This window comes from Phoxinus phoxinus (genome assembly GCF_949152265.1).
Source record: "Phoxinus phoxinus genome assembly, chromosome: 15".
In the NCBI taxonomy this organism is placed as follows: Eukaryota; Metazoa; Chordata; class Actinopteri; order Cypriniformes; family Leuciscidae; genus Phoxinus; species Phoxinus phoxinus.
This window is the reverse complement of record NC_136890.1, coordinates 24,436,216-24,452,875: the sequence shown is the minus strand read 5'-3', so window position 1 is coordinate 24,452,875 and position 16,660 is coordinate 24,436,216. Positions and strand designations below refer to the sequence as shown.

The 16,660-nt window shown below is 39.6% G+C and overlaps 1 protein-coding gene across 4 annotated transcripts in view; it reads right to left on the bottom strand.

Moving 5' to 3' along the window:
• rfx2 (regulatory factor X, 2 (influences HLA class II expression)) overlaps positions 1 to 16,475 on the bottom strand; it is a 40,278-nt gene extending 23,803 nt beyond the window's left edge. For all 4 annotated transcript variants that reach the window (XM_079638872.1, XM_079638873.1, XM_079638874.1 and 1 more), the window contains exon 1: positions 16,135 to 16,475. The gene's annotated coding sequence lies outside the window, so the exon portion shown is untranslated. The remainder of the gene's footprint in view (positions 1 to 16,134) is intronic.
• Between the last annotated feature and the right edge of the window lie 185 nt (positions 16,476 to 16,660).

The following is a 16,660-nucleotide window of genomic DNA, read 5'->3' as shown; positions in this document are numbered from 1 at the left end:
TATCAGCTTTGTTACTTTTGATATGAACAAGTCCCAGCTTTCAAATTCTGTCAATTTTATAATGAAGTTATAATGACAGATCGCTCTAGCCTCCTCAGTTAAAGCAGTAGCGCTTCCTCTTTACTACAAGTTATCGCATGAAATGTTGAAAGTAACAATACTTACTGAAATGTATCATGTCTCATGTTATCGAGCGATCACTGTTTTTCAACTGCAGAAAGATGTCAATAAAACAGCTTGTAAACATATCACGTAACGCTGCATTTACCTCAGCTAAGCTATTCAATTAACTTATTAATCAGCAAGAAAAAATAACTCCAGAGAGGAGCATTTTGATAAATATATGCACATTACATTTTAAGTCTACTTTATTGACCCTTCGCAGGGAGCTTGATTGACGGGTGACCTGACCAATTATACTTCACCAACCGCCATTTTGTCTGACAAAGCAGTCAGGAGGGTTAGTAGATTAACATGGGAGGATTTGAACTTGAAAAACAGTGTAGTGACTCCTTTCCGCGGTTAAAACAACATTCATTCTTATGTTCATTCATGTTTATTTGATGCCATAAATTAACTAGAAGGAAGAGATGATCGGTTTATGAGCAGCTTTAACTGATGCTCTACAGCGATCTGTCAGACACATTAAAGAGCCACAAAACATTATTTATTGTTTAAATTTATTTTTTAAAAATGACCCCATTTGAAACGTGAGACTTTGTTTAATACGTTTAATATAAAAAGTAACCGAATAGTAACCTGGTCTGTCCTGTCGGTCAGCGCGTTGTCAGTGTCCTCTCTGCTCCGCGATGTATTTTTCACCGCGTGAGAACATGGTGTGGCGTGAGAGCGGCGTAGCTTGTCGGACATAGCGACAGTAACTAAGGGGGTCGGGTCTTTGCGAACGGTCAATTTGTTGTCTTTTATTTAATGTATGTTTGAATAAATCTGTCATGTTAACAAGCCATTCCAGCGACTGTTTAAATGTTCATATTTTAACAACCAATTGATGAGCGCTGAATGTTAAATAAATTTGATTAATTAATTGATTACAAAAACTTTCCCCGTTTCGGTATTAGGCTAAATGAAATTTAAATTTCATTTAGCATTACTAATGAATTTCAATTTCAATGCATTACTAATTTCCATGACTTTTCATTTGACCGCGAGGATTTCGTGAGGACGATTCAGTGTTGAAATTGAACATCAGTAGGCCCAGATGGGTCGATTTCAATGGGAATTCAAATAGATTCAAACATATGTCAAGCCGAAACTGACAACTCTTATCATTAGCTAAAGGCATAATCAAATTAGCTGAAATATTTAAATCAACAAAAACTCAAAAACAGTGGTGGCTGGTAGAATTTTATGAATGACAAGACATGGGTTCCAGTTCTGTGGAAATCTGTGGATTTGGGTGTAATGACCCAGTCATCACCAGGCTGGAAGTCTTCCAGTTTGTTTACACCAGTTAGAAGCGCGTACATGGTCACAGCCATGCTTTCCAACTGGACTTGCTGGATCAGTCAACCGGAGTTATTTGGTTCAAATCCCACAGACTTTGTCTAACTCTCACCTGAACCAGACTGGAAACACATGAGTCAGAACGTCAACAAGCTTCATCAGAACTCTGAGGGTAAATAGTATAAGTGTGCTTCGATCTTTTAAAAGAAAGGAATTTGCCAGAGGGGTGCTGCATTGGTTATAAATATGTCCTGGGCTGTCCCTGCTGCAGTTATCTTTGGAGCGGATTCCTGCCTACTGCTATTATTCGCAAAGAATGGGAGAGATCGCTCGCTGCGGTGAGAAATCAAACTTAAGCCTGTCAGTCTGAGTACTGAGCAGCGGTTCTCAACAAGCTTTTTCAAGATTTGCATTGAGCGATTTTTCAAGTAAGGACTTAATCGCAGTAAGATGTTTACATGACACGGGCAAAACTCTTCACTCCCGTTTACTTGCAATTTTCATTATTCTGATTATTCTATACTTACCATAAACACTCATCTTGAGGAGCTTCTTTCAATAAAATAGAGTAAAGTAGGTTAGTTAAGGCCTCGATATACTTATAGATTAAGTTCTTAGGGGCAAAAATAAGTATGTGATACCTTTCCCGAAAAAGAAGTTTGAAATACTAGCGCTGCTAGGAGATGCATTAGCTGAATATGTAAAAATGTGCTGCGCACTTTCCTCTCAATGACAAAATAAACAATGAAAAGAACAGTGGTGAGAAAACAGCAGTAACGAAAGCATCTGATCATTGCCATATTGACATGTTTGCTCAAGCTCTGCAATTTGCCATTCCTTTGAAGTCGCATCATGTTTATTAATATAAACAAGTATAAAGCACTCTATACAATAGATTGCTTTAAAGGTTGTATCAGCGATTGTGGGTGACGTCACTTCTGTTTGTGTTTGAAGCAAGATCCCAAACAAACCAAGTTAGCTCGCACCTCCCTCCCGTTTCGTGCATCATGAAAAAAAAAGCGACCATGCACGCGCATTTCTTAGCTAGAGCTACCCAAGTTTAGTTGAGCTTCGCTCATATTATTTCAAGAAGGATATTTTCACACACAGTTCACATCCAAACAAGTCAGCACTAGCAGCTACTCACCTGCTGCAAATGGTCAGCTGGGTCCTCATGCGAGCCCCTCAAAACAAATCCCCCAAAATCCCCCAGAAGAAACAGTGCAACCTCGGCGTCCGATTTAAAAAAAAGAACTTTTTTTTTTTTTTTTTTTACTTTAATTTCTTTCCACCGTTCAAAAGCCTTCCCGACAACTATACATGTCTTGGAATAAACACGACGGTATTCCCTCGCCCTAATTCTCTTCCTCCTCCTCTTTGGGATTGAGTCAGCCATGTTCAATTTCTCTTGTTGATAGACGCTGGCTTCTTCTTCAGCTCCGACTTCGCGTGCAGCCGTCACCGTGCACGAGCGCAAAACCTCACAACACCCAGCCCCTGTCGGTGATTGGTTGGAACACTGTTTATTTTGGTTTTGAGTGGTTGGTGAAACCAATTGTTTTTGAGTGCAAATCTCAGAGCCTAGGCTGCCTACAGAGACGCGTTTTTTTGACAGCTTGCTTATGGGGCGGGCAGCTAGCGGATCGTTAGGAAAGATTAGATGAATGTGATAATTTATGTTTGGGCCTGAAATCGCTGATACAACCTTTAAAGCAGCTTTAACTTATTATTATTTTTTTTGAAAAAACAGATTCAGTGTTGCTTTCAATTTAAAAGTACAACTTTCGAATATAACAGTGTTCATGTTTTTACTCTGACCTCGACGGACTGAACAGAATAAATGAACCGGAGAAGATTTCCACATTCAAGAGAATGGAGCTGCAGAGCACACCTAGCTATTATGTAAACGACGACGATAGTTCAGCGGTGTTAACCAGCCGGAGCAAATTTTTCTGGAATCTTTGCTTAAGCAAAGCTGTTTCGAACTCCCGATTCAAACTACAAATTAATTTTGGGATTGAAGAACGAACTGCTGTGACATCATTTTGAACAATTTCGCTTGAAGTATATTTGATCCATTAGATGTGCACGTCACTCTTGTCTGAGCTCCAAGAAAAGGTTAAAATCCACACAAATTCCCCACCAGCAGCTATGGGCCGCACAAAGGCAGAAAACAGCAGGAGCCCCCCGGCACTTTGGTGTGAAGAGCGAGAGGGGCCCGTCCCGAATAGGCTTCTGGTTTATTACAGTAGAGCAGAGACTCCCCGCCGCACGATACAAGCGCTCACCTCTGCTCAACACAAATGAGCTATTAAAGACCGCCACAACATTGTGGCCATTTCCTTCAGTTCTCATTAACCTGAGTGCGAAGAGATGGAGAACAAAATCCTCTCCTGGAAGTATGCTGGCAATAAACCAGGCCTAAATGACAAAGAAAACACAAAGTAATACCTGTGATTGAGGTTATTGTTGAGAAGAGGGTTTAGACACATCTGTCATAGACAGATTGAACTTAAACAACACTCGATCAGAGCAAAGCACATGCAGATGTTCAATTAAAAACAGGAGCCCACAGTCTTGGCTCTTGTTTGCACTGGCCCACATTGTTTGCAGAGCAACAACCGTTGCTAGTGGCAACACCGTCCACTCCCGTTTCCAGGAGCCTGTTGCTATGCAACCAACAGAATACTTCCCAAACCAAACAATGCCATCCCCCAAGTGATCCTTCTATCTCACATTAACCAGAAACTTAGAACAATAAATACATAAGCTATTACTCTGACCCTCTGGAGCGGAGGCAGGGACTCGGGAGGGGGGGACATGTGGTTATAGAGAAATATCTACAGAAAGCCGTACTTCAGGACTTACAACTTTTTCTGGTATGAAGACGCTGACAGGGACTGTTAAAGCCATCAGAAAAAGAAAAAAAAAAGTAAAGAAAAGAGAAGAGAAGCCGCCACGCCACAAGTCATGCTTGCACCGCGACACTCCAAACACAACAATCACTTTGTAAACGAAGCCTCAAATTACTTTTCCAACTAAATAATCCAGACGTTCCTGACAGATTTGCAGTTTGGAAATAAACTCTGATTGCTTTTACGACACGCCGGAAGCTACGAACAGCCGTGCAATAAAGCAGAGACACTTGTTGCCATTAAAGGGCCGTCTATACTGGACATCTGTGTCCAACAAGCTGGGCTGATGTTGCGCAGATACGCGCCTTTCAAAACACACAAAATACTCCTACCACTTATGATATATAGACCATCCATCCAAACTAACAGCAAATATGTGTGTTATTACGTAATGGTGGTGTGTGTGATTTATAACTTTTATATACTGTATTTGCATACACAAAATTAAAGATCTGAGGCCAGGTAAGTGATTTCTGTAAGAAAGGCAGTTCTTCATATCCATTTCAATATCGTAATGACTGATCCACTGAGATTAAGGTTTTCAGATGGCAAGGTTGAGCTGAGGAAGTGGACAGTTTAAGTGGTCAGCTGGGTCCTCATGTGAGCCCCTCAAAACAAATCCCCCAAAATAGGCACATCTCCAAACCCTCAATCTTCAATTGCTGTCACAACCCTAGCCCATCCGTCGCCAGCACACCAAAAGCAAAGGGCTCTGCAGCCAGGGAGAATCGGTTGAGCGTTGCCATAGAGACCGTTTGTTCACACTTACAACTCCACAACCCCCCTCCTCCTCCTCCTCCTCCTCCTCCTCCGGTAACCCTTTCCAGATTTCCGCACCACCCCCAACCCTGAGCTGAGGATGATCCAAAAACGGGGGGGGGGGGGAGTGTTGTAAAAGAGAAAGCTTACCTTTGCAACATTTGCAAGAAGGTGAAGGACAACACTGTTAAATGTGTCTGGATTCACAGAGATAACTGCCTTTTCGGTTTTTTTTTATTTTTTATGGTGATGACAAACTGGTGGAACTCCAGTTTTTGTTGTCACACCACCTTGTTGCCCATAGTGATACAAAAACAGAGGACTGAGCTGTGAAAAGGAGTCTCTGAGAGCAGGTGTCTGTTTGGGGTGCGAAAATATACGTTCTGGTAACTACAGCAAGTGACACATGCAGGAAAGAGTTTTTCGAAACGTGATGGATTCCAGTCAGCCAAGTTACGGCTGCAGGCTTTATATTGCAACAGTGCAACAAGTTCTGGCTGGCAAATAAGAAGCTAGATTAAATCAAAAGCACTATTACATGCACAATTAAAATATGCATTTATATTATATGTAATAAAATAACAGTGGTGTTTCTATTTGAAAGCCCTCTTCTGAAGACAGTGAGTGGAAGATTCCCAGACTACCAATGCTTAAATGCCAAATGGCATCAGGTCAGCGCCAGCGGTAGCCAATATAGTTAAGAAGGAAAGAAGACAGAAACTTCCTAAAGTGATTCTGTCATGCCACATTGTCTCCACATTACGTCTACACCTCGACACTAGGATTTCAGAGTCACGTAGGCTGAGTAATCTTTCTTTTGATAATCCAACAACATAGCCAACTCCAAACCTTCTATGACTGATTTGATTTCATCTCAACAACAACTGGATTATCACACACCCTTTAAGATGTTCTCATGACACAGTGTGGTGATCTCTACCACTGTACGTAAAAAGCTTCTACATGTGTCATTGGCATTTATTTAAACTTGCTGACTAATAGTCGCGCATTACCACCAAACAGGGAAAGACTGTCTATAGACACAAATTTGCCTTTCTTGATCTGTCAACACAGTTCAACACAAGACAAATTGTGTCCAGCTCATCAAGCATCTCGCAAGTATCACATTATGTAATCCAATCCAGTCACGTCAACGGCAGCTATGGTCAATCTAATGGGTGTTTCTCAGAATTGTGTGTGCCAAATATTCCAGGATAAGGACATTACATAAGAGAAATAGAGCGATGATCAGTTTGACCAATATTGTTTTACTGATATTCACAGATTTTCTACTTAAGGTGCAGTCACATTACTGTAATTTTGCAGATAAAAAAGGTCCATAATCTACCGTCAATGGTGCAGTGACGCATGAAGCACCACTCGCACTCGCAGAGATGTCACTTTCAGACCAAGCAGCTTTCTGTTGGTCAGTGTGGCAAATTCACAAAATCTGCATGAGGAACTTTTCAGCGTGAGCCGTGCAGATTTAAACCACTATTTAAACGGCTCACAAAATTTTAAATGTTTAGAAACATTACACTTTTTCAGTTAATTTTCTCATTAACAATAATTGCAATTAATAAAATATTAATTATGCATAATGTTTATTGTTGCAGTATAATAATTTAGTTATCATTGTGGCAAAAAAAAAAAAAACTTAAGATTTGTTAAACAAGTAAGTTTCAGTTTCAAATATTCTACTATGTAATGTCCTATTGCTGCTTATCCACAATAACATACACCAATTTTCAAGATTGATATCTATGCGTTTACAAGCATCTGATTCACACTGGGTTACCAAACAATAATATACGGAACAAAGGTGTGTTCTGTTTATGGGCATTACGGGTAAAAGTGATATAGAAATATAGTGTCATTTCAAGTCAAGATATCACATGACTGAGTCATCTGAATGATTCAGTCATGCCATTACTGGTGAAATACCAGTTATAATCAATATTAGGAGAATAGAATAAAATCAGCTGTGAGTATGTGGAAAACTACTGGTTGTAAGCTGCGTAATTTTTTTAATACACAAAAAGGAACAACCTAGATCTGTTGGAAGTGTGTGTGTGTGTGGGGGGGGGGGGGGGGGGGGTGTTTCAGACGACTGTTTGAAAAGTTCTGCATACAATAGACTGATAGCAAAGAGGGCAATGGAGGAGTCACACAAGGTTCAGCCCTCACAGAATCAACAAGCTCTCTTGTAGTGTCTATTCAGGTGCATAAAGAGGTATGAATGGGAAGCTGAAGTGCACATCTGCACACAGGCACGGCTTGAGCAATGCATAATAACTACAGAGATGTGAGCCTTGGCGGAAGAAAAGTCCTGAATAAACGCTCTTTTTTTTCTGAGGGTCCGAGTGTACCGGAGTGAACTTCTCCAGGATGAATGAGAGGATGGACGACGCTATAAAGTGTGCCAAACCTCATAGTGATGGATATTAAACATAACGGAAGAGTACATTCTAAATCTGGACTTTTTCAACTTAAACTCAATAAAGTAAATATTTAGTTTCAAGATGTTGTCCTAAATCACAGACAGTAAAAAGAACGTCAAGGACTTGAGGTTAACATTAAGAAAACTGGAAAATGGACAGGAAAACACTAGTCGTATATTATGCAACAGTAAAAAGAGGGGACATTAGAGGGAATGTCCATCTCTCCAGACTAAGGCGAGAGAGAGAAGGCCATTGTGATGCAAATGTCACAGGCCAGTGTGCTGTTTGCGGCAGGAAATTTAATTAGCAGTTGTGGAGCTACAATACAAAGCAGGTGGAATGTAAAGAACGCTCAGACGAGGAGCGGCTTGAGACATTTCGGGGGGGGTTTGAACGCTGAGGGAGAGGTTTTTGTGAGCAACACATTTCAGTCTCAGACAAGTCTCAGCCTGCAGCTCAGACATCTCAACCAAGTCACCCGTTTCCTTTTTTTCCACAAAGAAAACAAGGATCAGAGCACTTCGATTGCATAACAGTGATGCCGATGGCCGAAATATCACACTATATCACATCACGTGTTTAAGTTAAAGATAGTAAATAACACAAATATAACAATTGCAAAGTCTGAAGTTTGCTATGTGTATAATTTATGGCTAGATATTCAAAGACTTAAAATAGACATAATATGATATAAATCCATATTTTATGAATATCAACAGTATATTATGTATTATATTGTTTGCTTTTCTATTAGACAGAACTGTTAAACAACTAATGCCGATGGAGAATAGGAGCTCCTGTTCAAAGCCACTTGATGGTGAGCCTGTAAGGTTAGCAAAAAGGGAAAAAGTGTAAAGCCTGCTAACGCTGTGGTACGCAGGGAAGGAGACCAGAGGCGTTTTTTAATGGATATCCATGGAAAAGATACTTCACTATGCTGCATAAATTAGCCTATCTTTTAATGAAACGACAGCCCATCGGCTAATCTTAAACATGTTTGCTCTTAAACATTCATATTGGATTGATCTGTTTTTTACACAGAAAAAAGCCAAACATGTTTTATAAGAGAAGTCACGGACACTTGTGCGACAGGTGTGATTCCGTTTATGGCACTTCTCATTCATTATGGTATCAGTAATTGATTGTCGCAGAACTCAAACGAAACTGAACTTAATTCAATGATAAGATAACTTTTTCTGTTTGACTATCAGGGACTATCGAATAAACGGGACATTTATTTTTGACAGCACTGAGAAAACGGGCAGTGCAGAAAGACAGGAGCTCCCATTCTCCATCTTCATTGGTTCACTGTATTTGTTTTACAGTTTTGTCTAATAATAGAAAGTACTAATTAAGATCCCTAGATACCATTTATTCATTTCCCACTACTTTCTACTTTGTAGTAACTTTGCAACTAACATATAATGTTAGGTTAAGTGTTAGGGCTCAGGTTAGTAGAATAAGTTGACATGTAGTTGCAAAGTTACTCATAGTCAGTAGTAAAATGTCTGTTGGTGGACCATTAGAAAGTCTAATTCTGCAATGAGAGTTAGTTGACATGCATTTGCAAAGTTACTTAGTAGAATGTCTAAAGTGAACCATCCAAATAAAGTGTAACCGAGCCTTTTATCCAAAGCAACTTACAAATGAGAATACAACAAAGCGATTCGTGTTACTGCCTCCTTGGGATGAAAAGTGCTACAAAGACTACATACTAAAACAAAGTTGAAGGACAGGCTAGAATAGATAGATGAGTTGCGCATCAAAGTTTCATACTAATGGTTAGGAGCTTGTTCAAATCCCTAAGCATGAGCGATAACAACAGAGCTAAAATAACTATTTGTAAGCAATTATCAGACTGAATCTTCTTGGCTGCATTTCAACCTGTCAATTCTGTATAAAGTTACAGGAGGAAGCTATTTCAGCGACGTTAGAGTGAGAGATAAGATAAAGAGATAATTACAGCCATGAACACAATAACAAAACATGATAATAACATCTATGGAGACATGAAAAAGTTCAATCATCAGCAGTCCTGCTCACGCTGCCAGGGCGGCCTAATGCTTGATTTCTAAATGTGCTTTTGTCAGTGCCCAAACAGCTTGTGTATTTCAACTCCGCTCAGTTAATTGGTTTTGTTTTGTGTAATTTAGGGTATTAAAGGGATATTTCACCCAAAAATGAAAATTAGCCCATGATTTACTCACCCTGAAGCCATCCTAGGTGTATATGACATTATTCTTTCAGACGAAAATAATCGGAGTTATATAAAAAAAAATAAAAAAAATGTCCTGGCTCTTCCAAGCTTTATAATGGCAGTGAATGGCCGTTTCTGTTTTGAAGCCCATAAAACTGGATCTATCCATCATAAACAGACTCCACACGGCTCTGGGGGGTTATTAAAAGCCTTCTGAAGCGAAGCAATGCGTTTGTGTAAGAAAAAAAATCCGATTTAACACGTTACAAAGTCAAATTAAAGCTTCCTGCCAGGTGCACACTGTGCGATTTGAGCCGTCTGAGATAAATTTAGCCAATCCTAAAAAAAATCCTCAGATCCTAGGCTAAAATCTGAAGTCTTTGTTCGTTAGTTTGACATGTTCACCGACAGCCGATTAATGACCGTTGCGATACATTTTTACCTCAGACGAAGTTCTGGCAGTGTCAGAGGATTTGACTCACAGTCCTGCCGTGCGTCTTCTGCTACGACGACCGTCAAATTGTCTTTGCTTTTCAAGACAAGCCGTGACCAAATTTAACGTAAAAGATTTCTTTGTAGCCACCATTTAAATCCCGCGTGTAACGCAGCTCACTGTCACCGAACGAGTCATTAATTGATGATGTAAAACTCCGGACAAGTTTTCTTGCGTGCGTCCGTTTTTAACACGTCTTAAATGTCGTACAGTCTGACATTTATGACCAGCAACAATCGCAAAGGACTATTATAAATCGCACAGTGTGCACCCGGCTTTTCGCAACTTGTGACGAAGGTGTAGTGTAAATATCAGCAGTACGTCGAATTACTCGCTTAAGTTGCGTTTACACTTAAGTGGAATCCGTATGTTCATTTGGCCGGAAGCTAGTTATTTTACTTTTAAATATGAATATTTTTCTTACACAAATGCATCGCTTCGCTTCAGAAGGCCTTTATTAACCCCCCAGAGCACTTTTATGATGGATAGATGCAGTTTTATTGACGGATAGATGCAGTTTTATTGACTTAACAGAAACTGCCATTATAAAGCTTGGAAGAGCCAGGACATTTTTTAATACAACTCCGATTGTATTCGTCTGAAAGAAGAATGTCATATACACCTAAGATGATTTGAGGGTGAGTAAATCATGGGCTAAATTAAATTTTTGGGTGAACTATCCCTTTAATGCTTGTAGTCCAAGTATTATGACCCCTTACAGCACAAGCGGCTGCCAGGTGGGTACCAGCGATCAGCTCAGGGCCGGGCTTCTTCCACACGGGCTAAATACAGCATACACACACGGGAGAGCTGTATCTTGTCATCTGCCACTCGCTCTGACACCCTCCCCCCCCCCATGGTGCATCGGTGCACAGTGCACACACGTACAAATACTTTTCAAAACGGGCCGCTGCAGCTGTCTCCTTGAGAGCTGTGCTCTACTATAGTCCATTAAAAGCTCAGCGTGGTTTAAGGTTACAGTAGACGCTGCTACAACAATCATAAAGTCTCCATTATGGCAGATGACTGGAGCTGAACTCTGACCTGGGAACAGGACGCAAACATGGGCACTGATAGATGAACGTGACCTAATGAGGTGATTCATTGCACTTGCATGTACAGATTTAGTATACAGTATATATATATATATATATATATATAATATCACACCTATCACTTCCTGTTATGTAAATGTTCCTATCACTTCCTGTTATGCTTTCCTTGAATGATTTAAAGGGATAGTTCACCCAAAAATTTAAATTCTGTCATCATTTACTTCTTACATCTTTCTTCTGCGTTAGCATTAAAGAAGATATTTTGAAGAATGTTTCAACCATTTTTGTCCATACAATGAATTGAGACATTTAAAATATTTGTTTTTGGGTGATTCACAGAAGAAGGTCAGTCATACAGGTTATTTCTTAGAGATCGTCTATAGGTGATAAACTATTGTTAACAAACACCAGCCAGAACAGTACCGACACTTCAAAAGGAAGCGGAAGTGTAAAATCATGGCGTTTATGCGAGTTACCTCACCTGGCTAAATATGGTACCATACTGTACCAGCATTTCCTCTTTGTTCTCCTTTCACTATAACCTGCTTTGCAAACCGAGACTGTGCACGTCCATCACCACAAACGGAGATTGAAGAGAGCTGATTAAAAACCACTGACTTTTGAAAGAATAACACAGCACCCCCAGCCCAGCCCCTCTCTTTCCATAACCCTGGCTGTATTTGTGTATCAAGTTGCCATGTAAACATAACAGCTGCTTGGATCTGGGTTGCACAGAATTCCATTCCCATTCCTTTATTTTTCTTTGTGGTGGGTGTGTAACCAAATTAAAAGCTTGATTTGGACTACACTGCATTACGGGGCTTTGTCAAAACAAGTGAACAAATGGTTTTGAATTTGCCCACAGGTTAAGAGCTAATCTGTTCCTCACGTGTGCATTACAAATCTAACAAATATATAATTATCTACACATCTGTGGCATTTTGAGGTGAAACTATTGATTTCAGCATGATAAGATTTTGCAGGCAAACCGCCCCGCAGTTAACGTTTGACTTAATATTAATTATATCTCGTGACACAACGAGCACAACGAAGACTAAGCGGCATTAATATGAACTACTTAATATTCAAGAGCTTATCTTTTAAAATTCACCTACCGTCTTTTTCAACAGTTAAACCATACTAGCTGTGATGAAAGAGCTGTTAAAAGTACACAGTAGACTCATAAATGAAAAAAATTACAGTTTTTGCTATTACATAGTAAATATGTGAAGCCTTGAAAGCACATAATATAGGCTACACAAAGCAAGATTGCATGAAACAATAGCCCACTTAAGTGAGGTTAAATGTATCATGCATTCACTCACATTACTACCATAGAAACAGTTAAGCAGTGATCTAAAATAAATGAAATGTCACTCACACACTATCAAAATGCCTTATTCCTGCTCTTCTAGAAAGCACAGAACTCAAATAATATGTGCAATGAAGCCATCAAACCTCAGTTTGCATTAACTGAAGCTTTAATGATGTCAACTTACACTGCATTCAAAACTTTGGGGTTTGGCGTTTTCTATTTTAATATTATGTAATTTATTCCTGTGATGGCAAAAATGTATTTTCATCAGCCATTACTCGAGTCTTCAGAGTCACATGATCCTTCAGAAATCATTCTATTATGCTGATTTGCTGCTCAAGAAACATTTCTTCTTATTATCAGTGTTAAAAATAGTTGTGCAGTTTATATTTTTGTGGTTGTTTTTTTCCCCAGGATTTTTTGATGAAGAGAAAGTTCAAAAGAACATTTATTTGACACAGAAATATTTTGTAAAATTGGCTTAGATTTATCAATGTAATGCGACCTTGTCGAATAATAGTGTTAATTTATTTTTCAAAAATCTTATTGACCCATACTTTGTAGTGTATGGCTGAACCAATGAATTAGTTTGGGTCGGGAAACTTGTTTACCTGAAAAATAACAGGTGGACGGCAAAAGGAGTGTTTGGGAAACCTGTATGGAAATCATCAGTTCATTTTTTTTTTATTCCATTTGGAGGCATTAAACACCTCCTGTTACCAGGGCCCCCTAGTGCTCAGGGCCCTTGGTTGCATCCAAATTTGCCCACTGGGTTAAAGCATATGCAAAAGAAGCCTATGCAAATTCACATTTAAACACTGAAATTCTTTAATTATAATTGCCGTGTAGTCAATCATGTCGAGAACAGAGTGTAGTGTACCGTCCTAGACTCAGACAGGGGAAGGTCTGAGCTAAAGGGAGCTAAGTGTGCAAACCAAACCTCGCAAAAACTAGCTAACTGGACATCACACAGCCCAGGAAACAGCGACTGGCCTCATCAATAATTAACTTCAATTACATGAATCATTCATTTCTCCTCCAGCCTGAACATGCACCTGTAACAACATATTTCATTACAGAAACCAGATCTTAGGGCTCTGGAGATGTTGCCTGGTGAAGATGCGTTTGAGGAGGATTTCAGAGCTCAGTGAAGCACCTGACAGACACGTCGGCAGCATCAGCTGAGTTCAGGAGGGACCCGTCACACACGGCGACAAACACACTCCCACTCTGACAGGCAAAAACGCCTCATCTCAAACATCCTTGAACCGGTGCTGCAGAAAGGGTGAAATAATCGAAACTATCCAAGCATGGTGTTCTAGATAGTGAAGAACGGGTCGGCCAACATGATTTGTGTATTGCATCAGGATCTGCCTCTCTCTCTATGCCAATTACCCTCATTATCAGCTGCGCTTTCAGTGGCACTGACACTCTCAGCTAAAGAGAGATCAATAGAGAAGCACGGCCCAATAAGGGGCGACACCTGGACCACACGCTATTGTCATGAAGAGGGCTCATTACCAGGCTCTCGGCTGAGCAGGTGTAACATCGCCACGGCGACACGATGCAACTCCAGAAAAATGACAGCGGCTTTGGATGAGCACAGTCAAGCTGTTGTCAAACTGTTAGCGTCAGGCAGCCCTGATCTCATTATGACGACAATGCAAAATACATGTCTCATTTGCTCACAATTACTACAGTATGGCATTCCAAATCACTGACACCTCTCTACTTAGTTACAATAAAGTTTAGAAGGGGGGGGGGGGGGGGGGGATATGCATATCTATTATTCCTAAATGCAATAAAAGTTTTGAATTTGAAGTTTCCAACAAATTTTGAATATACTTGCAAATGGCAATTAAAACTGTGGTTTTTAAATATCACACACAATGTGAGAATATAAAACATGGGAAATAAATATATAGAATAGAAACCATTTTATTATTATTAGTTTATTATTACTTATTTAAATTGATGCTGCTGTTTCATATGTGATCTGCAGATTGTTTTTTAGGTCAATGGCAAAGACTGTTCAACATTATAAAAAAAGGGTGGAAAATGACACTGAAATGTTGAAAAACATTTTCCAAATTCAATTTTGATTCATTTTAGTTTCATAGATTTAAAAATGAATAGCATTTTTTTTTTTTTAAGTTTTGTGCTAAAGACTTCAAACATGTAAAGTTTTCTAACCATTAAGTAAATGCAATTAAAACCCCTTTTTAAAATTCCCTTTTGCACCCTGAATAAAATAAAGATTAATTTTCTTTCAAACATATTTGTATGGTACATTTTTTTTACAAATAGCATGAATTTTCATGAACATCAATGGGTTTTCATAGTGTTACTGTATTTGATCGGACAGTATTATTTTATTTTTATTTATTTTTTATGTAATGATCTTTGCAAAGGTCATAAAGGTCTAAAGGTGTCCTCTATGATTTATGATTTTCTTCTCATGAGTCATGACAACACAATAAAATTACTTCCTGCACAATGACTGCCCTAACCACACTAATTTCGTGGTCAAAAGTGGGTTGATTTAGTGGACAAAAGTTTTTAAATATTAGTAATAATTATTTTTATTTTTTTTTAAACTTCACTTCAATGACAAAAAACGTCATTGACCCTTTTTCAACAGCCTGTAAAACATTTTAGCTCAGGTAAGAGAATACGATTTGAACGATGACATTTCCCTTCAAACTTACGTAAATATATTTGGATTCAATAATCTAAAATAAACATAACACTTGAATACTTTGTAAAGTAAATATTGCCAATGACGCTGGTATAACGTTAATCAGAAATAAATCACTTTTTCGGGGACCGCTCTCCTGACTGTAGCAACCTGTTGATGCGTCCGAACCTGAAGCTTCAGCAAGCCCCAAAGAAACATGACAGCTCTAAAAACGGCATGTATCATTTTTGCGAGGTTTCTGTTCAAACTGGAGACATTTAACCTGGACTCGTTCATCCCACGGAACCAGGCAGGTCCACGTCAGTCTCTTCGAATCAACTCGCGCACTTCTACGAGAATTTAAGCGATTCTTGAAGAAAAGCAACGGCGGGAACAACGCGGCTAAGTTGCTCCAGTAACAGATCTAACTGTTAGCTGTTATTAAAACACTTCCAGCTTTTAAAGAAAGTTTACCTAGTTGGGTAATTGGTTAGCCGGTTAGCTCGTGAATTACCCGTATATAAAGCATATTAATCTTACAGACGTAACGTAATAACCCACATGTAAGGCATTCAGAGTACAAACAGCTCACTTGGATTTCTCCGCTATTAACGTTAGTTTAACCGATCTCCAAACAAACTGACTGAAGTTGGCAAAGCAGATGAGCTAACCAACTAGCGTGCTAATGTGACTCTAATAGACAGCGAAGGAGATCAGGGCGTGAAAACACGTCGAGATGTACATTACTCAACCTCCAGGGTCCGTTAAATTTACATTCAATTCATTTCGATCTCTCTAGGCAGTAAAAAGATATTCACCTCAGACTTTTGCTTAGATCTGCCCTGGCTTTACTGTTCTTTTCCCTCTCTCTCTCCTCCAGTTGCTGCTGCTGCTGTTGCTGAGTGTTGCTCCCGTTGGTAAGTAACTGTCTCCACGACTACAGTCACTATGGCGAGCGGGGGTCTCGAGGCAACTGTTGCTACCGTCCTCTTCATACGTCAAGGGCTAAAAAGCGCGAGGGGGGAGGAGCCAACCTCGAGCCCCTCCTAACTCATTCTACTTCGGCCTCGAGTCTCTCGTCTCGAGCGGTTGATGTTTGATTCCCGCGGCGAGCGACGCACTAACGCGCCTCGGCTCTGCTTTTCTCCGCCAAAAACCTGTCACTTTACCGCGCTAACGCCTAGATAAAGGTGATAAAATGGCCAGGTTCTTTGGTTACATGTATTTCCGCATTGGTTGCCAAATTACAGCTGCAAAAAAAAAAATTCAAGGCTTGCTAGTCTGACTATACATAACCTATTCTAATACAATTAATACAACAGTTACAATGTGATATCTAAACAA